At 37.3% G+C, this 27,726-nt stretch overlaps 1 long non-coding RNA gene and 1 pseudogene across 1 annotated transcript in view; both read left to right on the top strand.

The window, feature by feature from the left end:
* LOC144307048 (uncharacterized) overlaps window positions 1–27,726 on the top strand; it is a 43,592-nt gene that overhangs the window by 10,321 nt on the left and 5,545 nt on the right. The gene's annotated exons all lie outside the window — the stretch shown is intronic.
* On the top strand, window positions 30–9,797 carry LOC144307109 (small ribosomal subunit protein eS4, Y-like; annotated as a pseudogene).

The raw sequence follows: 27,726 nt of genomic DNA, 5'->3' as shown, positions 1-27,726 counted from the left end.
TTTTCATTTTGTTGATGGTTTCCTTTGTCATGCAGAAGTTTGTTTGGTTTGATGTTGTTCCACTTGTTTATTTTTGCTTTTATTGCTTTTGCTTTTGGTGTCAAATTCAAAAAAATCATCAAGACAGATGTCAAGAAGCTTACGACTTATGTTTTCTTCTAGGAGTTTGTAGCTTCATGTCTCACATGCAAGTCTTAAATCCATTTTGAATTGTATTTTGTGTATGGTGTAAGATAGTACTAGCCCAGTTTTATTTTATTTTTTTGCATATGGCTGTTTAGTTTTTCCAACACCATTTATTGAAGAGACTGACCCACATTGTATATTCTTTGCACCTCTGTTGTAAATTAATTGACCTTATATGTATGGGTCTATTTCTGGGCCCTATTCCATTCCATTGATCTATAATCTGTTTCTATGCCAATATGATACTGTTTTGATTACTATAGCTTAGCAATATAATTTGAAATCAGGGAGCATGATAACTCTAGATTTGCTCTTCTCTCTGATGATAGCTTTGGCTATCAGAGGTCTTTTGTGGTTCCATACCAATTTTAGAATTGTTTTCTCATTTCTTTGAAAAATGTCATTGGATTTTTGATAGGGATGTATTGAATCTGCATATAGCTTTAGGCAGTATGGACATTTTAAAAATACCAATTCTTCCAATCTATGATCATAGAATATCTTTCTATTTATTTGTGTATTTAATTTCTTTCATCAAGGTTCTGCAGTTTTCAGTGTATAGATCTTTTACCTCCTTGGTTAAATTTACTCCTACATATTTTATTCTTTTTGATGTAATTGTAATGAAATCCCCTCTTAAATACCAAGAAATAGGGATCCCTGGGTGGCGCAGCGGTTTGGCGCCTGCCTTTGGCCCAGGGCGCGATCCTGGAGACCCGGGATCGAATCCCATGTCAGGCTCCCGGTGCATGGAGCCTGCTTCTCCCTCTGCCTGTGTCTCTGCCTCTCTCTCTCTCTGACTATCATAAATAAATAAAAATAAAAAAAAAAAAAACAAAAACATAACAATACCAAGAAATAAGTCATTAACAGTATCCCAGAAATTTCCATTAGGTCTCTTCCCAGTTACTCAATCCTTGAAGTAACCATTATCCATTAACTGTCACCCTTAATTAGTTTGCCTGGCTTTAAATTTTATATAAAATTGAATCATACTGTATGTAATCTTTTTTTTTTTTTTTTCTGGCTCCTTTCATCCTCATATACTCTTTGTAAGATTGAATAGGCTACAAAAATTTTGGAAAACTGTTTAGCATTATCTACTGAAGATAAATATGAGCATATAACAAACCCAGTTGTGTACGTATATGCACTAAGAGGCACACTTAAGAATATCCAGAGCCTTACTGTTCATAACAACCCAACATTAAAAAAAAAAAGAACAAACGACATGTCCATCAACAGCAGAATGAACCAAAAAAATTGTAATATTTTCCCACAGTTGAATGAGATGAGTGAACTACTGCTTCTCACAAAAGTAAGGATGAGTCTCATAGTTTTTAGTATTTTGACAGCCCTGATTTTTTTAAAGATTTGAGTGGATATCTGACCCCAGATCTTTGACCAAATTTAAAGAGCAAATATAATCCTGCTTTTATACTGTTCATATTATTTTCATGTACTATTTAATAATTAAATTAATCTATAGCATGTTTAATATCACAGTAAAATATTTTAATGGATAAAAGGTCATTTAGAATGCATCCATTGACAAAGTCTAACATAAGTTGAAACTTACCATGCCACATTATAATATGTAAAGGAACTGGCAAGTTATACAAGACAGTAACTCTGTGGCTCTTTTTCATCCAAGAGACTTCTACTTCAACTCCAAATAAAATCTAAAAAAGAGGGATGCCTGGGTGGCTCAGCAGTTAAGTGTCTGCCTTTGGTTCAGGGCACGATCCCAGAGTCCCAGGACAATGTCCCACATTGGTGTGTGGAGCCTGCTTCTCTCTCTGCCCGTGTCTCTGCCCCCACCCCTCTGTCTCTCATGAATAAATAAATCTTTTTTAAAAAAATCTAAAAAAGACAATGACCTGTAAGAGAGAGAGAAATAAATACTATTCTGTCCATTTAAAGAGGTTATTTTGTTCATAATCTGATCAAAATCATATTTTGTTTATAATCTCTGTTATCTAACTGCTTTTAGGTAAGTAATGTAAATATTATTTCTCAATTCCTTAGGAATTATATCTCTATCTCTACTTTCTGGTTTTGCACTACCAATCATTCGCATTGTCCAGTGTGGTACAATTCCTTCAGAACAGCCTTTCACTGTTTGCCTGTCCATCATTTTATACAGGGAGCTATAGGCAGAAGCACCTGACACCACCCTTACGTGGCTTAACGTACTTAGTTTGGGTGAGATAAGGAATCTGTCTCTTTCCCTCAGTTTCCATTTGGAGTCTGCATGTCTCACAGGATCTTTTTCAAATTTATTAGAATTAAGGGGGGGAATAATCCCCCTCTCAAAAGAAAGTAGGAAAGAAAGAAAGAAGAAAGAAGAAAGGAAAGAAAGAAGAAAAGAAAGAAAGAAAGAAAGAAAGAAAGAAAGAAAGAAAGAAAGAAAAGAAAGAAAAAGAAAGAAGAAAGAAAGAAAGAAAGAAGAAAGAAAGAAAGAAAGAAAGAAAGAAAGAAAGAAAGAAAGAAAGAAAGAAAGGCCCCAACAATTTACAACTAACCTGGGAGCAGATCAATTTGACACCTAATATATCTATTTGTAAAATACAAATGTCATGAATAATTTTCCACCATACAAGTTAAACTATAGTTCAATCATAATAACCAAGACTCTCTGAAATGATAGAATTATTTCTTAGCCTTGAACTGGATTTATGACATTAGCATTTATTCATTAATTTAAATAATAACTCTTTATTGACCATTTAATCATGTGCCAGACAGTATTCCAGAAACTGGAGATACAACAGTAAATAAAACAGACAAGAGTGGGTATTAATATATCTTTAAAAAGTTAGATATTAAAATATCTAAGGAAAAATGTACTGAGGGAGAAAAGAAGGACGGGGTTCAAGATGTCTTAGGGCTATATCTTTAGGACCCTGGGCAAGATAAACCATGTTAACACATGTTTAAATATGTTTTACTTTCTATCTTGATAAAATATGCCTTCATAAGGACCTGTAAGGGAAGGTTTGAATTTAGAATTTTAGTACTCCTAGAATTCCTTAGAACTCCATGCTGTTACTTGGCAGCACAGAGACATTTGACTCTACCTTCCTAGCCCTAAGCCCCTGGCAACCAACCCCATCCCCCACCACCCTGTTCTTCTCATCCCACATTTGATTCCACTATCCAAAAAAAGGCCTTGTGCACACTCATGTGCATGCCTCAGTCCACATTTCTTTCTTCTCTTTTTTTTTAATTTAAATTCAATTTAGTTAACTTATAGTGTATTATTAGTCTCAGGAATAGGATTTAGTGATTCACCAATTGCATATAACACCCAGTGCTCATAACATCAAGTGCCTTCTTAATGCCCATCACCCAATTAACCCAACCCTCCTTCCACATTCCTATTTTCCATTTCCATGTTAATCAAACACAGTTCTGGCTGCAAGTTTGACTTTCTATGTAGTTTGATTATAGGGACAGAATGTGTCATCATGTCACAGGATGTATTCTGATCCTTTGGCCCATGAAATAGTCATATCACAGGTTGTGTTTAATAATTGGTAATATTTGATATATTGTCCTCGTGTAAGTTTTGTTAGCATATCCCCTAAGCCAGTAAACTATAAAATATTAGCAAGATAACTTTTCTAAAACTGATAGTTCATGGACCAGTTGCTCAAGAAAGAAACTACAGGAAATGCACCCTTGAGACCACTCAGTAGTGAGCCAGCTGATCTTCCCTGGCAACACTAGGAATGGAGCCTGAGTCAATCCAAACCTCCACGGTGAACAGACAGCCCAGCAGGCCACTTACTGTGCATGCTCAAGCACTACATGATAACTCAGAGTGCCCTGAGTTCTCGCCTACCCTCACGTGCTGCCAGAAACATAGAAGGGCTTCCTGCAGTGGGAAATAGAGCCCTGCAGACCATCCTGCAGCAGGTGCACCAAAAGAGGAGAGAGTGAGAGGCTCACACCCGAGAGTCCCTCTCCTCCCCAATCATCTAATTTTTTCATAACTAGATTCTTTTCCTCTATCCTTTCAGTCAGTGGGACTGCCTTTATGTTCGCGTGTGTCAGGAACACAACATAAGCATTGTTTTCACTGAATCCAGGATTTCGGCATAAGACCACTCTGAACACAGAAAGTATGCAGTGTTACCTGGTGTTTGTAGTCAGAAAAGATGTACTCCTTTTTAAGGAGATTTATTAAAAAATGAAAAAATGGCCTGAAGTGGAAAAGTTCAAGTGCTCTGAACATTGAATTCTTTAAAGCGTTATCTACCAAATCAGACAAGTAGGTATTTATTGAGATCCAATATTTAAACTAATGGCTGGCTTCCTAGTTATAGTCACCTTAAGAAAATGTTAAGTCAAGCAACATGCAACGCAGGATGAGACCTATGACTATTTGAGCTACAAACAGTGTCCAATTTGGTCACAGTGTGCATATAATATAGAACCCTCCCTCCTTCCCCCTTTTCTTTCCCTCATTTCCCTCCTTCCTCCCTCTTTCCCATAACAATCCTGGAAATTTACTATGTGACAAGCGTTTGGGCAGGTACAAGGGGTATAAAAGTGAACTCAACACATTTCAGATGCTTTTTTAGAGCTTAGAGTCTAATGCAGAAAGTGCAACAAAGTCAAGGGTAAAGTCTCAGAAGGGATAAAACTTGCAGACTAGGCTAATCACGGTATGGTTGCTTATTGGGATAACAGTGATAGGAAAAAGACTTGCTGTCTGTTCAATGCTACTTTACTTTTTTTTAAAAAAAAGGTTTTATTTATTTATTTGAGAGAGAGAAACACAAGCAGGGAGAGGGGCAAAGGGAGAGGGGGAAGTAGACTCCCCACTGAGCAGGGAGCCCAACGTGGGGCCCGATCCCAGGGTCCTGAGATCACAACCTGAGCCAAAGACAGATGCTTAACCAACTGAACCACCCAGGCACCCCTAGTTTACCATTTTTTAACCAGAGCTACTCACACACTACCATTATTATGGGAAAATACACTGGAAATATAAAACAACACATCATTAATATGTACATTTTATGTGTCAGAGACTATTATATAGCTTTATGACATCTTATTTGTTAGAATGTTTGAGTTACCAATGTACCAGACATTATTTTGTGTTAACAAAGCCTCATTTATTGTTCAAAGGCAGGGGTATTTTATCCTGAACTCTTCCTTCACCTCACTTAGTCCAGTAACTTCCCCATATATGTTGAGAGTATGTAAATCCAATGAAACGCTAGTGTTGTCAACTTAATCGAAGAACAGATTAAAATGAGACTGACCCTTTCTCTTCTACCGTGACTTTTCTAAATATATGTGAATGTTAGGGTTTAGGTACTTTTCTCATTTCGAAGCACCAGAATTCCAAGGAGTTCTCTGTAGGATATTTGGGATGTTATCAATCTTTACCAAAACAAAACACTCAAATCTTTTTTTTTTTTTTTTAATGTAGAAGAAGATGTGGCTACAGTGTTTATCTCATGGACATATTTGAAAAAAAAATAGTAATTATATCTTAAGAAAAACAGTTCCAAAAAACAGCTCGGAAAGTTTCTATCTTTGTGCTTATGGCAAATTTCTTGGTAGTAACGTGGTATCCTGCCCCTTGACCCTGCCCATGTTACTGTCCTCAGCATCCCCGTTTCTGAGAGAGTTCAGCCAACTCGACTTGTGTGGCATGGAGAAACACATTCTTCAGTTGAATGAGTTATGCAACTGAACGGATCAGTGATAACTGTGGTTTAAACTAAATTGAAGAATAGCCAAAAATTAAACTGACTGAACTTCAGATCCATCTGGGCCTTGCTTGAACTTATTTAACATGTCTGTGACTGCTTAACTTTCTGCCATTAAGAGTGAAAATTAAAATTCTCTACACTAATAAGCAGGGGAAGGCCCAGCAAAAACAAAACACTCTCCTAGAAAGAATTCCGTGTGTTGTTACTTACTGACAATGACTCTTCCTTCTGAACTAGATTTTTATGCAAATTTGTCATCTAAGGCCTGAAAGGTGCTTCAGGCTTTCTAGAGGACAAGTTCTGTCTAAACATTGTATGTTATTACGGGCGAAAATATTTGCAAAACGATAGTCCAATTCACTAGAGCAACAGAATACAAACACAAAATACATCTGGAAAAAGAGATAAAAAGAAAACATGGGTGGTCACTTTCCCAACCTATACTCTCCCTAATAAATCAGAGTTTGCTTCTATACAAAAATAATAGATCATCTCTCACATCTTGAAAACTGCTAGAATCATTTCATGGAAAAATGGCTTAATGCCTAAACCATCTCCAATCAGACCTGGAGCTTCCTGAAACTGCCAGTGACGACACCTGTTTGCAAAACATTCATTTGCTCCCTTGCACAATGTGGGCTATTTCTTCGGCCTTATACCCACTCTTTAGTGTAGCTTTTAGATTATCACAGTCCTTAATTATTTTTCCAGAACATTCTACCATTTCTCCCTTATTTGTTTCTTTGAACTTAGTCTCTGCTATTATCTTTTGGGTCTTTGGCTGAAATTCTCAGAAAAGTCCTCCAGGGAACATGTTTGTTCTTTTCATTGTCTTATTTGTGCCTTGATGGGTCAATATAAATAAGAGACTTCGAGCAAAAACAGTACAAGCCATTTCACCATTGAGTTGTGTAGTCACAACCCAAACCTCACTCATGATACATAATCATGTAAATTTTACTTTGCCTTGTCAAGAGATGGAACATTCTCAAAACACCTCTACTGTCTAGCCTCATTCACTAGTGCTGTTAATAGCGGACCAAAGTAGAGTCAAAGAGGGACTAAGCAAATTGAAATTCTTGTCAACCCTCCCCCCTCTCTCAAAGTGATTGTTTTTGGAAGTAGCCACTGAATTCATAGTCAAAATGAATGACACAAAGTTTACTAAGTGTAAACTTAGTAAGACTTAAAAATAATTTTTTTTTTTCAGAAAAGAGAGATCACCAATAACCACCCATAAGAAATAACTGCCTCTGATGCTCTCAGGGCATATCCAATCCCACCTGGATATTTCCTATTTTGTGAATTGCATTTGCAGTATTGGGGGAAATGCTGCTGTAATAGCTTCTGAGTTTTTTCCTATGTTCCACACAGTGCTGGAGAAGTCACATGATTTTATGCACCTGTGTTGTTTGGTCATTTTCTTTGCATCCTTTGGGAGGAATCAAATGGCTGCCTTGATGTAATATGTATGCAGAAGCCATGGGGAAAGCACTTCCTCCTATGGGAATACATTGCATTTCAAAAACTGCACAAATAAAAACATTGCTGAATTTCTGGCATGCTCACTGAGTGTGTGTGTGTGTGTGTGTGTGTACACATGCAAGCCCTTCTACACACAGACATGAATTAACTGCCTATTTGAGACATCAATAACCACTGGCTCCTTTATAAGGAGGATGTTGTGTCTTGCGTTTTGGACACACATGGAAAATGTTCTTAAATTGCTTTCTGTTTTTATCATTAAATGTGGGAATATACCTAAAAACCACAGAAAACTCTTCTCTCTGTGTGGTCTAAAAAACATTTATCACTTCTTCCTATAGAAGGAAGGAAATGCTATATTTAGCATTTTGTGGTAGATGGTAATAAATGATTCTGAGATCTGGTAATTACTAGAAGACTTATTTCATTAACAAACTAATAATCCTGGTAGTTAAGTGTTGCCATGCTTAGAGGTATGATTAGTTAGCAATTTGGTCTCAAATATGAAAAGAATTAGATGGCCAGTTAATATTTTATATTTCACCATTAAGTCTATGGAGAAGATTTAAGAATCTTCTTTTTATTGACAAGAAAATGGAGTCCTTCCTCTGAAACAAATTAGTCTCAAAAAAAAAAAAAAAAAGCATGCCACATGGGAATAATGGAGGAAATTTGAAAAGGAAACTCAAGAGATTATAAATAAATATTTAGTGATAGATACTTGGTGGATATTCCATTCACACAAACTGTCACACTAAGATTTAGAAAAGTTTTATGATTGCCCAGCATTGAATATTGGTCCCTCCTGACCTGGCTTCCTCACTAACTCTTGCCTTCTTCCTCTGCTCTCCCCAACAAATGCCTGATGCTCCAGTCATACCAAACTAAGATGCCCTTCCATCCAACAAGAGAGGCTCTTCTTGTCCTCAAGTCCAAAGAGACTAGGATTACTGTAACTGCTTCCATTTGGAACATCAATATTTTAAAGCTTTTTAAACCCACTATACTCCTTTCCTCCTTGTTAATATATTGTCGGCTGTGTAACTTTTTCTAAAATGGACCTTTTGTCTACTTTGGAAATCACTGAGGTAGATTATTTCTTCTTTGATGATTTCTCCAAAGGTTGTCTGAAACTCCTCAAGTACATTCTGTGCCTAGTGGAGCTGTGGCTTGTGGTCCCAAAGAGCATCTAAGGCATGCAGTAGCCCCAAGGCATTGGATGTTAGACAAACTGACCAGTGTGCTTTCTCCTTGTCTATCTACCAGTCCCCACAAGCTGAGAGAATGGCTCCCTGTCAAAATTTCCTTAAGGAACAGACTTAAGTATTGCCCTGATAGGAAATAAAGATCTGCATGTAGTAGTTCATTACGGTTGGTGGGCCAAGTCAGCGGGGCTACACCACCATGGGGTTGTTTTTGCAGTTGTTTGCTCAGAAGCAGACCTTCATCTGGAGTGCCAGGCCGAGTAGGGAACAGAAGTAAGCTAAGTGAGCAAATAGTTTTCCCTTTTGGGACTGAGGTCAGAAGAAAGGAATATTCACATGTGAATCATACTGTACATAAAACTAAATATAAGCTCCTTAAGCTTATACACTTTATATCAAAATAAAGCCAAATCAAACTTATGGATTCTATCTTAAACACTAAAAAGCAATAAAATTCAAACTTGCCACATTAACTTAATGTGAAAGTTAAAATTGTTTTTGCTGAATCTATGTCGCCACATCACACCTATTACCTTAGTATATGGGAGCTTTGTGTCTGTGAAATACCTTTATCTATATAGCTATAGTGGTAAATATAATAATTAGGTATAGATATATACCTACCTGTCTATATATAATCCTGTGCTAGAAAAAAAATGATGGCAAGGTCTAAACTGATATAACTGACCTTCTGGTATTATGGATTTTATTGGCATTGACAAGACTAGAGAATATTACCATCTGATCTTTGACACAAAATCTCATTGCTGTTCATTGTATCATGGCTGAGGAACCAAGTACAGTTGTACAGAGTAGGAAAGATCTTTGTGGTCACAAAAGGAATCCCTCATCTGATGATCTATGATGCTTCTATATCTTCTACTCCTATCCCCTCATCAAGGTGAATTACAACATTCCGATTAATTCAGAAACTGGTAAGATTACCAACTTCATCAAGTTTGACACTGGTACCCTGTGTATGATGATTGGAGACACTAACCTAGTAAGAATTGAAGTAACCACCAACATAGATATTGTGGCTCTTTGGATGTGGTTGATGTAAAAGATACCAATGGCAGCAGCTTTGCTAACCTGGCTTTCCAATGTGTTTGCTATGGAAAAACACAACAAACCATGGATTTCTCATAACGAAATTTCTCATTTCTCATCACGTCACCATTTCTGAGATTGGTGACCAAGCAGAACAGTGGATAAAATTATCTTTAGATGATATGATTGGAAAGCTCTCAGAGGGTTAAATGAAGATAACACAGAACAGAAAACAAAACTAAAAACTCCTGAAGAGATGAAGTATCTTGCCAATTGTACAAATTCAAAGTGACCCTCCTTAAATTTTTTACCTTTTGTGATGCAAGTTTCCACCAAAGCACTTTCACTAAGGATCCAAAATTTTCAAGCATGTTCCGAGCCTTTTCTTCAACAAATATTAGATCTCTGACTTCAATGCTAATCTTCTAACTAGACACATAAAACTTAACTTTCAGCCACAGTCTTTCATTCTGCAGAATTGCTGACTCTAAAGGCCCAACCCTTTTGCCAGGTTGTATAAGTTATTTTTTGTTGCTCAGAATCATTCTTCTTGCCAAAAGATTCTTTCCATATTCCACATATATTCTGAATCATGCACTTTCCCCTAGTATTTCTACTATATCCAAACTAAGAGGGGAAAAACAGTGTGGATTTTCAAATGCTGCCATTATACTTAGTCAATCTTTCCTCTTCTTATTCCTCACCCACAACTTTTACCAATTTGTCTATCTCCTCTTGAAACCTCATCTCCTTTACAAACCTTTAAAGACCTTGTTCATATAAGAGCATTCAGTGAGGAATTGGCATCCCGGAGCTCTTTTCACCTGGTCCTTGCCTCAACCATGAACTGCTCTTACCTACCACACCAAACTACAGTTAATTTTGCATCTTGTACCCAAGGATGGAGGCCTCATACTGAGGAATGCAAAGTGACAATACAAAAAGAGTCCAGATCCTTGACATTTCAAAACTGCCCTCTCAACTTTGACTGCTTATTCTCAGACTGATAAAAGAAAGAGAAATGAAATTCTAATATTCAAGACTCACTAAATTTAAAGGCAGTTAGCCACTATTTTACTTGGCTCCTTCTTACAGTATTTGAAATCTATATCCTAATCAATATACAAATGAAATAGGCTCTATAAACAGAATAGAAAAATAAATTACATCTATTTATGTAAAATGGAGCTATAGTTCTTGTACTTCATAATTTGTGACCTGGGATTCTTACTTGCCATATGAATATACAATTAAAAATTCTGGTTATTAATGGTTGAGGGTCAATAATTTTCTTAGATACAGTGAGCAGAGAAACTTCTCTGAGGAAAGGATGCTTAAACAGTGAAATGAACTGGTTGTGTGAAGGATAAGGAGAAACACCCTCAAAGCAAGGCAAATGGTATGGGCAAAGATCCTGGAGGAGATAAAATTTAGGCTGTTAGAGAAACTGAAAGAATTCCAGGTGACTAGACTTTGTCGGTAACTGGAAACTGTTCTAAGATGAACTTGGTGAGCTAGCAGGGGCCAGAACATGCAGGGTCTTGCAGGTCAAGGTTAGGAGTTGGATTTTACTGTTGGTGCAGTGGTAAGCTGTTGAAAGATTTAAAATAAGGGAGTGGTTTGGTTGAAGTTGTGTTTTAAAAATAGGAGTTTGGTTGCTGTGGATTGAAGAAAAGAGAAAGGGAAGGAGAGGAGCAACAGTAACTGTTTAGAGGCTGTGATGGAGTTTAAGAAATAATGAGAGTTTTGTGTAAGACCATGAAGGTGATGGAGAAAAATGGAGATATATGGACACATCTGATGTGTCTTGAGATATATTTTAAAAGATACAGTTAGCAACAAATCTATGTGTATATAACATATATTTGCTTTTTTTTTTAAAGATTTTATTTACTTATTCATGAGAGAGAGAGAGACAGAGACACAGGCAGAGGGAGAAGCAGGCTCCATGCCGGGAGCCCGACGTAGGACTCGATTCTGGGTCTCCAGGATCACACTCTAGGCTGAAGGCAGCTCTAAACCACTGAGCCACCCAGGCTGCCCAATATAATATATATTTGGATAAGACTTGCTGAAGCAGTGGATTTGGGGAATAAAGGAGAAAGGAAGCAAGAGTTCTGTTTGTAATATATTAAGAATGAGATGATTATGAAATATATCTCTAAGTAAATTTAGGCTTCTGTAGCAAACAATCCTCAAATTTCCTGATTTATCAAAAGTTTATTTCTCATTTATGCAATAGACCACCATGTATCTTCCTGGCCATATAACTCTCTTAAGAGGCTCTTTTCCATCTGGTGGTTTGGGGACCCATTTTTTTTTTTTTTTTTCTATCTTCTGGCTCTACCTTTCTCTACATCCTTAGTTTTTTTTTGTTTGTTTGTTTTTTGTTTAGTTTAGTTTTGTTTTTGTTTTTGTTTTTGTTTTTTTCCAAACAGTCTGCTAACGAATAAAGATAGCAGGAGCAAGCAGGGAGATTTGGGCAAGAAAAACATACATGTAGGTCTGTACGGGCAATGACATCATGTCTACCATATCACATTGGCCAAACTCAGTCACATGGCCTAGACTAATTGCAAGACAGACTCTGAAGTGTAGTCTAGTTACGTGCTCAGGAGGAAAAGGAAAGAGTATAGCATTCTTACCATAAAATTCAGCAAGAATTTTATGTCAGATAAGTCTTTGGGATATAAAGTCTGGAGCTGTTTCCTCAAATAAATTGGAAAGAAAAAAGAAATAAACAAGTGTCCAGTGAATCTCACTTCCAAGGATCTAACCTAGGCATTTCAGAACATACAAAGGTACACATCTCTTTTTTGCTACCCATAAGGGCTGCATAATATAATTGGAAAAAGAAGATACAAACAGTTGAAAATGTTGTAAAAAAAAAAAAATAATGGGAGACACCACAGAGCAGCAAAGAATTACTAAGTGTATGATATAGACCAAGTATCATATATTGGGGTGGGGAGAGTAAACTTCTAGGTTTGACTGATGTAAGGAGGTTTCCTAAATGAGAAAGAATTTTACGTGATCGTGAAGAATGTGAGTTGTTGAGGAAAAAAACAAAAGATAAAAGAAAGAAAAAAAATTCTTTTGGCACATGGAAATGCATAAGTAAACATGAATTTTTTCCACTGTTTAAAATAACTGCTTTTTTGGGTTGTAATTAGCACTCTTTTAGAAGCCACAGATTTAAATGTCTGTTAACTATGTAGTAACCAGCTGCTTAATAATCAAAGTGATGTTTATGTGGCTTAAGATAATTTTTCTCTTTCCAGACAGGCTTACTCATACTTATATAGCTTCATTTACCAAACTAAAGATGGGCTCATTCACACTTTGGGTTCAAATCAGTGATCCACTATTCTTGTTCAACACAATTAGAAAGATGAGATGTCATGGTTGTCCAGGCAATGGTCAGTTGGCTAAGGAGAATTTCTACATATTTTAAATACACACAGATATGATCTTGTGAGGATCAGCAGAACAGTTAGCAACTAGCAGCAGAAACAGAGTCAAGGAAGTAGGAGCAGGGGATGATTTTTCTGAGGCAGAAAGAACTTCCTGCAATTGTTCTGTCTACAAGTAGGTTCAGACACTCAGATAAAGCAATCAAGCTCAGAAGATGGAGCCAGACCTGAAGAACAGGGTAATGATTCACCTCTTGGAGTCTGCCTTCGGCTATATGTGAAAGAGATTGATGATGATGATGATAATGTCAATAATGGTAATAATTTGCACTTAACTTGGGAGCTTTAATGCTACATTTTCAAAGATGTTATAAACATTAATTAATTAAGCCCTACAGCAATTCCTGAGGTAGCTATTACCTGTATTGTGCAAATAATTAACCAAAGCAAAGAAAGGTTAAGTGAGCAGCCTGAAGTTACACAGGAAATAAAAGCTAGGGAAAGAGAGGCTGATACCTAGCCACAAAGTTGGCTTATTAATGCCATTCCTTGGGAAAGGAAGTAAAGTTTGTAGAGTGCATAATGAATTATGGAATAAAGAGCCAAAATCTGAGGTCCAGGGGTATCCAGGGGCTCTCTAAGAATTTCTCAAAAAGTCAATAATCTAATACGGATGGGTACTTGAAACTCTAATATTCCTAAATCTTGTCAAGACAGCCTTCCTGATGGTGCGAGCTTCTGCACCAATGCCTCACCACCGTGCTCTGATACACGCTTGGCTTATTTTACCACAATGCAGGATAATTACAGGTAGAAATTGGGCTATTTACTTTGGTCCCTCAACATCTAACACAGTGCTGGCTATATCATAGATATGATACAATAAACATGTTTTGAAAAATAATGCATGGTTAGAAATTTGTTTTTGTCAATTTCGCCAAAATACCAAGGAGCACTCTAAAGTAAAATAATTCCCAAAGCAGTGGAATTGCTGACTAAATGAAAGGAAAGGAACCCTGCTGTAGAGACTACAGGCCTGAACATATACATAATAAACACCGAGCTTGAAAGACATGCCTGAATCTGCTCTGCCAATTGGTTCTCTCATTTTCAGTTCCCTCTTCTGCAAAAAGTAATAATACCAGCCTCAGAGAGTTGTTACAAGGGTCAAATAGCATAGTGTGTGTGCAAATCACCTATCTCTAAACCACAGTAAGCCCACAATAAATATTCATGTTCTTTCCTACTTTCAAAAGCCAAAGTATCACTAAATCTTCACAGTTGAAAGTATTAAGAAGTAATCTTCTTGCCTCTAGTTAGAAAAAGTTATTTTCACATGGAAAACCCTTTATCAGCAAGGTAAAAGGAAGGAAATATTAAAATATTTCACTCCCTAGTGCTATACGAGAAAGGACAGACTAAAGCACAACTGCAATTCCATTTAAGCCCCACAGTCATAGGAAACTCTTAATGAATTAAAAAGCTGAAGGTTAGCTAATTAACCTGATACAAACAGTCCCCAATTAATATAAGGATCTCATATAACTAATATAGATAGTGACTATCTATATTAATGCACTTAAATGCATGATGACAAAATCATTTTCACCCAATCCTGCAAGTCAATGTTTCAGGACTTGAAAATGAGAGGGAAAGAATTTAGTAGTAGGAAGAGGAGGGACAGGCATGAAGGAGAAAAACGGGAGAAGCAAGGTTAGGTATGGTGGCAGGTGTAGGGACAGGTGCTCAAGGTAGGAGCCACAAAGATGAAAAGAAGAGGTTACACAAACCGCATATGTATACACACACACATTCTACTTCTTAACCATGTGTTTGATTAAGCTTACAAAAGATGAGAATTGAGTTTTAACTACATTTTACTTTGACTTGCTCCATATAAATAATCTCATAAAATTTGGTTTATTTTGCTATTTCCAATAATGTTGAAGATATACCTACTCAAAATTGAAAAGACAGTGGATCTTTCTTGCAGGTCCTGGAAAATTCCACTTGAGATAATGCTTTTTACCTTTAATTTATACTGGGCTTGATGTTCTTAGTTTTCTCTCCATAGCTGTCATGCGTCTAAGCCGACTAGGGGTTCATGAGAGGATAATGAAGGATAAACAGTGAGGATTTGGAGGGAGACACTGAGAAAGCTCCCTGGAAAGCTTAGCTTAGGAATCTAGGAGACAGATTTATATGCTGCCTGATAGTGTCAGCTTTTCAAAAAATAGAAAAACAAAATATAATTTGGATTATACCTTAGATTACTACAAGGTAAAGTAATTATCTTATTAGCTGTTGATTGATGCTGAAATCTATCTTTGGGTTTAATATCAATATAATGTGAGATCACTCTTAAGAGTTGAGCCAAGCACCATGTATTAGTATGTTTGGCTCTATTAAATGCTTTGGAAAGAAGCAATAAAAACTTAGTCTTAAGTGGTAGACAGACACAATTTTATCATCTGTCATTGCCATTAAGATACATCAACATGGAGTTGAGGATATAATATAATATAGTCATTATATTTAGGATAAATCTGCAATGTAGCAAATATTTTTACTGCATTAACTATTTTATCATCCTTGCTTGAAGTGGCAATATCCAATTGGTAAGCTGACAAATAAAATATCGACCTGTTAATAGTCAAATATAAATGAGATAAAGGCAAGTTGAACCAGAAAACCAAGCAAATGTGATCTTTTTCTTAAAGTCAGATTCATTAGTTCTTTTGGTTAGTATGACTCAAATTCTGTTTTTAAAATTTAGAATTGAAACTCAATTGAGACTTACAAGTATTCCCATTATCTCTGCATAGCATTAGGGTGGATTGCATGTTAGCATCAATCAATTCAAAATTCCTATACTATTCTCATATTTTCTCCTCTCTGACCTTCATGTGATTATTCTTATCACTGAGGATCAGGTGCAAAAATCAACCCTTTACAAATGTACTTTAGTATCAAAAGTTAGATACAAAAAGAGCTTTCTTCAGAACTTTTATTTCAGAAAAATATAAAATTCATTTTTTAAGTGAGTGTAAAAGCAGATGAATTTAAAGAAAATAGAATGGACTCGATAATTATATTTAGACTTCTTTTTAAATCAATAAAAGAACTTTTAAAAATTAACCTACTTAATTCTTCTGTAATGTTTTAATGCCCTCCCCAATGATCAGAAGACATTTGTATAATGATTCTTACTCAAAAACAGTGCATCTATCTGCAAATTATATAATCATTTATGCTATAAAGATATATCAAAGTTACTAAAACCATTCATCACTAACTAAAGTATCAATTATTTGAGAAAAGTCTGTTTGGAAGTAAAGACAAGTTATCTGACAATAAATTAAATAATAACTGTAATAGATGGAGCATTGAGACATTTAGTTTCTAAGAACTTTGCTGTGAAGAAATTTGAGCATATGACCTAAATGGCCTAAAGATTTTTTTTTTAAGTTTTATTTGTTTATTTATGAGAGACACAGATAGAGAGGCAGAGACATAGGTAAAGGGAGAAGCAGGCTCCCTGCAGGGAGTCCAATGCGGGGCTCAATCCCAGGACCCCGGGATCATCGCCTGAGCCAAAAGCAGATTCAACCTCTGAACCACTCAGACATCCCTGTCCTAAAGATTTTTAATGGTCCTAAATAACTTATGTACCCACCAGTTTGTTTGCAAACTATTTCCAATGAGCCATTGTTCTGTCCACACCATATGCATGAATCTTAAATTGAGTGGTATACATGATTTCAAAGTTGATAAATGACCCTATTCAAATATTTTGTTGGTGATCTTGTCCTGCCGTTTTTGTTATATATGGTTTGAGGTATCCTTTATAAAATTGTTCAGAATGCTAAGTGTGTCAAGTATGTGAGCCATAGTAAGTATTAAAAACGGTTATTCTCTGGAATGGGAGCCAAATGCTGTTCGTTGAAATAGTCTGCCCAGGAAAAAGTTGAACATTTTGTACAGACTATTTAGGGCACTAAAGTCATGAGGATGGGCTAAGTGAGTTATCCAACTTTCTTTTGGTTCTATCAGTTTCCAAAACAATGACCTCTGTTGGCAGTTTCTTTCTTCCAATTTGCAGATTTCTTAGTAGCACTTTTCTTTTCTCGATTGTTGGATAGCTGATGATATTTAATGTAGGCTAGTGGTAGGTCTGCTCTGAAACACTTTGAGATGTTTTTAAACTAGCTCTGAATTCTATTAAGTATAATTACATTTGTGATTTGAATACTAAATGTGTAAATCTGTTCAAGACAAAAATATCTTAGGTAGTCTAGAGAAGAACTAAGAAAACTTTTCTTTTTTTTTTAAGATTTTTTAAAATTTATTTATTCATGAGAGAGAGAGAGAGAGAGAGAGAGAGGCAGAGACACAGGCAGAGGGAGAAGCAGGCTCCATGCAGGGAGCCTGACATGGGACTCGATCCTGAGTCTCCAGGATCACGCCCTGGGCTGAAGGCGGCGCTAAACCACTGAGCCACCCAGGGATTCCCCCTAAGAAACCTTTTCTAAGGTGCTTGCTAAATTTGATGTGCTGGGTTCAGTTCATTCATTTTTGAGGGATCAGTGTAAGAAACTTAAGATCAGTAAATGATGAAATAGAGTTTATGTTTACCACACAGGTATAATTAAATTAAATGTTTCAACATGGAAGAATATGGAAGGACAATAATGGCTTCCCTGATCTGAAACTTAAGTTGATTATGTCACTCCTCTCATGAATGATTTATTCTTAGATGAGAAAATGGACCCACAGATCAGAAAGTCAGGAGTGAAAAAGAGAGCAGGACTCAGCATTTTCTTGGGTAACACACTTGACTTTCAGGGTCCTCACAACTTCATTTTCCTGTCACCATACAGTCTTCAAATTTCCTTCCAGCTTTATTTTTTTTAAGATTTTATTTATTTATTTATTTGAGAGAGAGAGAGAGAGAGAGAGAGAGAGAGGAGGAACAGAAGGAGAGGAACAAGCCAACTCAGTACTGAGTGGAGCCAAATGGGAGGCTTGGTCTCATGACCCTGAGATCATGATCAGAGATGAAACCAATATTCGGTTGCTTAACCAGCTGAGCCACTCTCAGGGGCCCCCCTTCTGGCTTTAAATACTATGATTCCAAATGGACTATCAGGAAAATAAAGAAAGTGGTTTCATATTAAGCCTTGGACTTTGTGTATATGACTGACGAAGTCACATGAACAGTTTTCCTTTTCTTTCTTTTTTTCAGATAGAGCAAGAGCATGGCAGTGGGGTGGGGGGAGCGTGTATAGGTGGGCAGAGAGACAGAGAGAATCTCAAGCAGTCTCCATGCCCAGTGAGAAGCCTAATGTGGGGCTCCATCTCACGACCTGAGATCATGACCTGAACTGAAACCAAGAGTCCGGTGCTTAACCTACTGAGCCACCCAGGCACCCAGACTGAAACAGTTTTTCGAGGAAAAGGAACTAAGCAATCAAGAAGGAGACAAAGTTCAGAATGATGTTAATACAGAGTGTTCAAACTGCCATAAAAATTCATCCTGTGTTGGGAATTTGTGATTTTTGTGATCATGTGCAGAATTTCCTGAATGATCAATTTATACAACTTAGTCCCTTGTTACTCAAGGTGAGGCATAGCCCCTTGCTTTTCCCTTGCTAAAGCATTTTGGGGAGAGTAATCAGAACTGAGGGAAATGGTTCATATTGCCTCTCCAGAAGGATCACTGTCTGCTGTCCTTGGTCTGTAGGTCCTACCATCTCTGCCAAGAACCTCCAGTCATTGCTAAAGGGGCTGGGATGAGGACCTTTGCAGTGACATAGGCAAATGGTCACAATCCATCCTCAAGGACTTCCCTTCCTTGCTGGTTCTCCCCAGTCCTGGATGTGAAATTTACTTTTACTCAGAGTGTTTTATTCCAAAACCAGCACAAAGGAGGATGAACATGGTTTGCAATTTCACATGAATTGTTCTTTGCTACCATACAAGGAAAGAAGTCTTACAAACTCCAGGCTTTCAAAATGAGTGACTCCAAGGGAAGGTCCCAAGTGATATGCCCCTGTGTCCAAATATCTCTATGTCATCCTCCCCCCATCTTCCCAAAGACCTATGAAAGCTTGTAGTCTTATACCATCCCCACTTTTTCCCCATCAAGAAATTCCTAAGGCTTTTTCTCCTCCTGTCCTTTTTGTAACTCTGCCAACCAAGTGCTTTGGCCTTGGCCTAAGTACTACTCAAAATACTCTTTGACCTGAACATTGCTCATTCCTAATGACAGGGGGTAGGTTCTTGTCCCATGGGCAGTTGATAATGGTGGGCCCTTGATGCCAGTTTAGGCTCTCCATCATGGAGAGCTGCAGCTGATTTGTTACTTAAGAAGTAGCACTCACATTTGCCAAGGTGAGAGCATCACTCAATTGTCTTGATAGTTGGTACTCTGACTCATTTGAGAAAAGGATTGCTTAATGTGACTTTGACCTTGCATCTTGACACTGTTGTAATAATCAACATTTTTGCCCTCCAACGCCAGGGCTTCTCAACAGTGGTATATTGATATTTTGGGGCAGATGGTTCTTTGTTGCGAGGGGCTATCCTGTGTATTATATGATGTCTAGCAGCATCCCTAGCCTCTACCTACTAGATGCCAGTGGCAGCCCCAAATTGTGACAATTAAAAATATCTCCAGACATTACCAAATATCCTCCATGGTGCAAGAACTCCCCTGTTGAGAACACTGTCTTAGATATATCTTAGACGAATTTTCACAATAGCCTTCTTCTTATCTATCCCACATATCAGCATTAAGTAGACTTGGTTTTGTTTCCAATTTGTTCTACATCCCAAAAAAAGGGTGGAAAACTCTGAGTATCCAACAAAACTGAAGGAAATATATCACACTTAAAATTCAAATACCAAGATCCAATATTGGTTAAGTAAAGTCTGCAAGAGTGCCTTGCTGTTACATTTTTTTTTTTCCTGAAAATTTCCAAGCCTTCAGTTTACTTTAGCCTGATGATAAGTTAACATTTCATTGCTCAGTGGTTGGTCATTCTCTTTTATAGCCAGAGCTCCTCTAGGGAACTTAGTTGCTTTCAGAAAAGAGCCAATGGGATATCTATTCGTTCTTCCTTCCTTCCTGTCCTTCTCTGTTCTGCCTCTGCCCTGACCCAAAGTCTCTGTCTTTATCAGTTTCATATTATTGTTTTTGGATAATCCAAAGAAAGCTAGTTTCTTTTAGCAATATAAAAATTACTAACTCATGTGTACACTGGATACTTATTCTTTTAAAAAATATATATAGTAATTTACATATAAAACTGGGAGAAAAGCAAACTGAATTCCCTTTGTCCTTCCTCCCCAACTGTTATGATTTCCAATATTAATTTAAATGTAATACACTTTCATTTTTTCTTGGAAAATCTGAATTAAAAAAATAATCTTTCAAATTTCTCTTAAAATGTATGCCACGTAGTTAAATGCCCTTCAGGCTTCTAATAGAAGAAATTATTTATTAGTTTTTGCTTGTGACAATCAAGATGGGGAAAATGTTTTGGCTCTTCTAAGAGAAAATGCTTCTGGAAAAATGCTAGCAAGAGTTTAAATGATTACGATCACACACATAAAATTAAGCATTCTTAGAAATGCATTATGGTGCTTTTTTTTCCACTGTAGGGTAAATAAGGAACAGATTTTTCATTTTTTATTTTTTTTAAGTTTTATTGGGGACATTTTATAAATCACAATACAGTGAACTCACCACATGAGTCGTGCTGGACATCTGCCACTACTCAGCTCCGTAAAAGCACCAGCTCTCCTTTGAATTTAGAAAACGGCTCTTGGCCCATGAAAACATCTGGGTCTCAAAGGTTTGAAAAGTAATAGTTCAGATCTCTTTAGAAAGGCAAGGCTCTTTCTGCAGTGGAGTGTGCACACACTTAAAAAGGATTTTGCAGTACCCATTGGCCAGAGACATTGGCTTAGAGCTTCAGGTCCCAGAAAGATCAATGTGGGTCTAAACAAATCTACAGGAGGCTCATGAAATCATTTGGTGGACTCAGGGGATCAGGATATGCTTTGCATTTCTTTTATGGTCTCATTCTATGTGGTTTCTTAGGGAAAATGTGTGTCTGGTAGGCTGCTGAATGCTGGTGTCCTAAAGCAGTGATGAAGGAACGGGGGTGCAAGGCAAACTGGAAAAGGTATGGATTGAAGACTCTTACAGAGGAGCCAGGGCAAATCTGGTTCCACATATCAAGTGCTGCCTGGTGAGTTTTGACAGTGATCTTTAAGGCACAGAGTATAGAGGTTAACAGGTGAATAGGCTTGTCTAACAGTCACGTGAGGGAAAGCAATCTCATAAACACAGAACTGGCGGCTGTCTAATTTTCCAGACAAGGGCCCCCTTAACTGCACGTCTGTCTATCCACCCAGGGGCTTTGACTCATCTGCTTCCAATAATGGAATCTCTTATTCCTTGAAGGGGTGGAGGGACAGGAGACAAAGGGAAAGGTGGGGAGAGAGGGGTGTGCGCACACACAAACGCAAGTATATTTATCTTCTGACTCATTCAGGATGCCTTGAGGTGAAGAGAGATATTATTCATTAAATATAATTACCTGAATGATTTTAATTACAAATCATTAAGGAGAGATAGCCTTGTATTTTCTTGGAAAATGGAGCACTTAAGAAACCATGCTGTTCTCCTCTCTGATCTTCTGGCTTTATAGATGCATGTTAGGAGTCTAATTTGGATGAAGCTGTGGAGGCTCTGAGATATATGAAATTAAATTACATTACCAACAATATAAGATTTCTTTGGCTCACCCTGGTGCTCTGTTTTGAGATTAAAATGGTACGGCCAAGTGCCCCAAGCCTATTATCTCTGAGAACCTCAAATAGCAGAAGTCACTAACCCTTCCTCCTAATCTAAACTCTGCTATCTGCTGAGTCAAATCTGGGTCTTTTGCATTCAACACTGTCCACTGTCTTTGATGTCAGATTGCTTTGTGATTCTGAAGCCACTGTGTTGTGATGGGGCCTCAATGCGACCCTTTCAATGCCATTGCTGGTAAAGTCTGACATGGTGGGTATTGGGCACCACTCTTACTTCTGGAGCTCAGGAAGTAGCACAATTGAGCTATTGTAGATCCCAAAATGTGATGAATCCTTCTTTCCCTTTTCATACTGCAAAAAGAGAGCTGTCTTGCATTCCCAATAACTCATGGAGATTTGAGTGAAATCAGTTCCCTTCATTCTGTTCAACCTTCGTTTTTGCCCAGGACTTCTTGGGGCTTTGTTGTATAAACAGCAAATGACAGTGGGGACGCCTGGGTGGCTCAGTCAGTTAAGCATCTGATTCTTGGTTTCAGCTCAGGTCATAATCTCAGGGTTGTGAGATTGAGCCCTGCACTGGGTTCTGCGCTTAGGGCAGAGTCTGCTTGAGATTCTCCCTCCTTCTCCCTCTGTCCCTCCTGCTTATGTTCTCTCTCTAAAATAAATAAATATTTCCCTGATGGCAAGTGATGCAGAACATTTTCTCATGTGGTTGTTGGCCATGTCTATGTCTTCCTCCATGAGATTTCTGTTCATGTCTTTTGCCCATTTCATGATTGGATTGTTTGTTTCTTTGGTGTTGAGTTTAATAAGTTCTTTATAGATCTTGGAAACTAGCCCTTTATCTGATATGTCATTTGCAAATATCTTCTCCCATTCTGTAGGTTGTCTTTTAGTTTTGTTGACTGTATCCTTTGCTGTGCAAAAGCTTCTTATCTTGATAAAGTCCCAATAGTTCATTTTTGCTTTTGTTTCTTTTGCCTTCGTGGATGTATCTTGCAAGAAGTTACTGTGGCCGAGTTCAAAAAGGGTGTTGCCTGTGTTCTCCTCTAGGATTTTGATGGAATCTTGTCTCACATTTAGATCTTTCATCCATTTTGAGTTTATCGTTGTGTATGGTGAAAGAGAGTGGTCTAGTTTCATTCTTCTGCACGTGGATGTCCAATTTTCCCAGCACCATTTATTGAAGAGACTGTCTTTCTTCCAGTGGATAGTCTTTGCTCCTTTATCGAATATTAGTTGACCATAAAGTTGAGGGTCCACTTCTGGGTTCTCTATTCTGTTCCATTGATCTATGTGTCTGTTTTTGTGCCAGTACCACACTGTCTTGATGACCATAGCTTTGTAGTACAACCCAAAATCTGGCATTGTGATGCCCCCGGCTTCAAGTAGCAGAAGTCACTACCCCTTCCTCCTAATCTAAACTCTGCTATCTGCTGAGTCAAAGTTTTCTTTTTTTCTTTTCTTTTTTCTTTTCTTTTCTTTTCTTTTCTTTTCTTTCTTTTCTTTCTTTTCTTTCTTTCTTTTCTTTTCTTTCTTTTCTTTTCTTTCTTTCTTTTCTTTTCTTTTCTTCTTTTCTTTTCTCTTTTCTTTTCTTCTTTTCTTTCCTTTTCTTTTTCTTTTTCTTTCTTTTCTTTTCTTTTCTTTTTTTTAAAGATTTATTTATTCATTCAGAGAGAGCGAAGAGAGAGGCAGAGACACAGGTGGAGGGAGAAGCAGGCTCCATGCAGAAAACCCGATGTGGGACTCGATCCCGGGTCTCCAGGATCACACCCCAGGCTCAGGCTAAACCGAGGCACCACCGGGGCTGCCCTGAGTCAAAGTTTTCTTTGGTTTTCTTTTTTAAAATTCCCCTGGCTATTCGGGGTCTTTTCTGGTTCCACACAAATCAAAACCGCAATGAGATACCACCTCACACCAGTGAGAATGGGGACAATTAACAAGGCAGGAAACAACAAACGTTGGAGAGGATGCGGAGAAAAGGAAACCCTCTTACACTGTTGGTGGGAATGTGAACTGGGGCAGCCACTCTGGAAAACTGTGTGGAGGTTCCTCAAAGAGTTCAAATAGACCTGCCCTATGACCCAGCAATTGCACTGTTGGGGATTTACCCCAAAGATACATATGCAATGAAACTCCGGGACACCTGCACCCCGATGTTTCTAGCAGCAATGTCCACAATATCCAAACTGTGGAAGGAGCCTTGGTGTCCATCAAAAGATGAATGGATAAAGAAGATGTGGTTTATGTATACAATGGAATATTCCTCAGCCATTAGAAATGACAAATACCCACCATTTGCTTCAATGTGGATGGAACTGGAGGGTATTATGCTGAGTGAAGTAAGTCAATCAAAGAAGGACAAACATTATATGGTCTCATTCATTTGGGGAATATAAATAATAGTGAAAGGGAATAGAGGGGAAAGGAGAAGAAATGGGTAGGAAATATCAGAAAGGGAGACAGAACATGGAAGAGTCCTAACTCTGGGAAATAAACTAGGGATAGTGGAAGGGGAGGAGGGTGGGGGGTGGGGGTGACTGGGTGGCAGGCACTGAGTGGGGCACTTGACGGGATGAGCACTGGGTGTTATTCTGTATGTTGGCAAATTGAACACCAATAAAAAATAAATTTATTATTAAAAAAATAAAAATAAAAAATAAATAAAATAAATAAATAACTCTTTAAAAAAAAACAAAATAAATGACAGTCACTGTGCTCAGTGTTCACTGTGGACTCAGTTTACCCCTCCACTAAGGCACCTTTCCTCTGGGTATATCTCTTGTAGGGATCTCTTAGGTTCTCATACAAATAGACTTATGGTAAGCTACTTTAACAGGCCTCCAGGTATATTAAGGTCACAGATTTGGGGTTTAAGCCTGGACCCTAACTCCATTATATTAGTTGTACATTGAGAATATTTTAATCCATTCTACTTGCAAAGAGAACCAAGCACAAAAATGAACAAAACAAAAACAAAAACAAAAAAACATGGAAGAATAATCTACGTATGCAAAATCTATATAACCTACAATAAGGGAACAAGATAAGCCAAGATTAACAATCATCTAACATTCAAATTTTGTTTTGTGTCATTTAGCTTTTTTGTTTTAGTCTGTCTTAATTAGGGTATACAGTCTCTGTTAATTCATATTTATTGGTAATAATGTTTTGTTTCCAGCCAAATAGCACTAATTATTAATTGTGAACTAGATGAGCTGGAAATTTCTAGTCAACTAAACTTAAAATTAGCTTAGATTAATCATCAAAGGTTGAAAACTTCCAAAAAGTTTATTGGCATTTTGGAATATTGTCTCTGACGTAGCTGGATGTATAGATTTCAAGATCCATAGCAAATGCTGGATTACCTGTCATTCTATCATTTAGAGAATAATCACTTCTCCTCATCTATAGAGTATAAACTAAATGAAGTTCAAAATAAAGATACTTTATCCTGAGTCATCTCCTAATTCAGTAACTCTGTATCTTTGAGTCACCTCTAAATCATCAGTGAGTAAATCAGGTTTAACTGAGTTTTAATGTATCTTTATTGCACTTTGCTTCCTTAGAAATTGATAATTAACATATCTCGTATACAGTAATTAGGTATCTATTTGAATAATATAGTCACCACCTATAAGATACAGCAGAAGCTCTTCTGTGGTCTCCCTATACTGTCTCAAATGTACTTTTGAACTGTAGTGTAGATATGTCGTGAATGATAAAATCTATTCACCTAGCTCTTACTCCCTGCTTAGGTGTCCATTTATAAAATTTAGGTGGTCAGTAACAGCAACAAGAGGCCCCTTGGACCAGTAGACAACTAAAATGTTACCTGCCAACATGTTTATGATGCAATTGAAGATTGACCTGTATGTAATTGTCAAAGACAGTTCTGTTGATCTTTTTACCTCCTGGGATGAACAACAGAAACGTATGTATTCTCTTTTCTCCCACTCAACCTTCACAAAAAATAAGAGCCTTCCCAGATTCCTGGAAATCCGAGAAGAAATTTAGGATTAGGAGAGTCATCTCCTGTGTGTTCATCACACGTGAGTCTATTTTAAAAGTCACAACTTGAGAGCATTATTCATGTCAGTAGTGCTATTCACAAGCAGGGTGGGAGAACCATCTGGACTTCGTGCTAGCTGCTGTGGGCCCTGGATAAAGGGCAGTGGGAAAGACATGAGACGTTCCCACACAATGGTACTAAATAAAGTCAACATGCTGATAGATCCATTGGAATGAAATGCTTTTAAAGAGAAATAGCCAAAATAATAAATATTTATGCTTCCATGGTGTCATTTAAAAGGAAATGAGTATGATTAAAGAAAACTAACATAAAAATGGTGACGGGGTTATCAGTGAGTAGTGTAGTAAGCCCTAGTGACAAGCGATGTGCCGTCTCCACTTCTTTGCTAACTTTCATTTGCTCCCAGTGTTCTTGGAAATGTGTGTCAGGTCTCTATAGGACTATTCCATAAGATCATATCTAAGGATTTTTCTGATCTGACTGAAATATAAGCCCCACAAGGGTAAGATCTAGGTTTCGATTATTTCTTGGTGTATCTCCAGCACCTATTAGAACGTCTGGCACACAGTAGTGCGCAGTTGATATTAACAAGCAAATGTATTTACATGAGTTTCATGGTATATTTTACCTCTTTGCAACACGTGGCACCCTCGAAGAAGACTTGAATTCAGTCATTCAGCATCTGTGTCACTATACTTCTCTGGTTTTCCTTCTAAATCTTTGAATACAAGTGCTTTGTGTTTTCCTTCCTGGGTCTTTGTTCTTTCCACTTTCTTCTATTTATTCTTATTCTTAAAAGTTAGATCTATGTTCAATTTTTTTCCTAATTATACCATAATAAGAAAACCCTGGCCTGATTCTCTGTCTTAGAAACTTTGCTCCCAGTCTATGCTACTTAAAGCCTAGAAAAGCTGGAGGGGAGTATTTATTGACTCACTAAACTAAACACAACAGAAGCAGAGTTCGTTTAAAGGACAGCTAAATTCAGAGACCCTTGGAGTTGACTGTATCCTGAGACTGTGTGGTGACCCCTGGGAGCTTCAGAATCCCATCCTCATTATTCCCAGTCCAACCAGAGAGAAGCCACTTCTCTGCTTATTCTGAAACACACAGAGCCTGAAATAACAATACATTGATTGCTTTGGTAAACATTGCAGAATCTTCCTGGGTTTCATGAAAATGGAGTCATTCTCAACTGAAGTACGTGCCCGAAAAGAATGATGGGGTTATATTCCCCAAACAAATTTTATAACATCTGGATTCCCTGGTAGCATCTTAAAAGATGTATGTCATAAATAAATAAGGCTATGTAGTTAAGGTCCCAAAAATGGCTAATTTGGTGGAGGGTGGGAGGATTACAGTACAATGTCTGGAAAAGGGTATGAAGGGCTTTGGGGATTCTAGTAATGTTATATTCTTGATTTAGGTGCTGTTTACAGGATGAAAATTCTACTTATGACTGCAACCTACTTCCATATGGATTTTATATTTTCATAGAAAGTCCACTTAAAAATTAAAAAAAAAAGAAAGAAAACATGTTTTAGGTATTTTAGGGCATAAATACATCCTTAGTTTCATCTTATAGTTTCTTATCAATTGATAAGTGGTAGGTGTAACTCTGACTTTTTATAACCCTGACTCTGGAGTGAGGAATGACTTATCTGATTAATGAGATTGGAAGAGGAACTTTTCTACTCAAAGTTCCTTGAATTCAGAAAGCATATTTTATATATTTAGATATAGTCCACAGCCCTAGAATTGTGTTTTACTCAATAAATATGAAGATATTTATG

This window comes from Canis aureus, chromosome 38 (assembly GCF_053574225.1).
Source record: "Canis aureus isolate CA01 chromosome 38, VMU_Caureus_v.1.0, whole genome shotgun sequence".
NCBI classification, from domain to species: Eukaryota; Metazoa; Chordata; class Mammalia; order Carnivora; family Canidae; genus Canis; species Canis aureus.
Note: the sequence above shows the minus strand (reverse complement) of the source record. Positions and strands in the feature narration are given on the sequence as shown.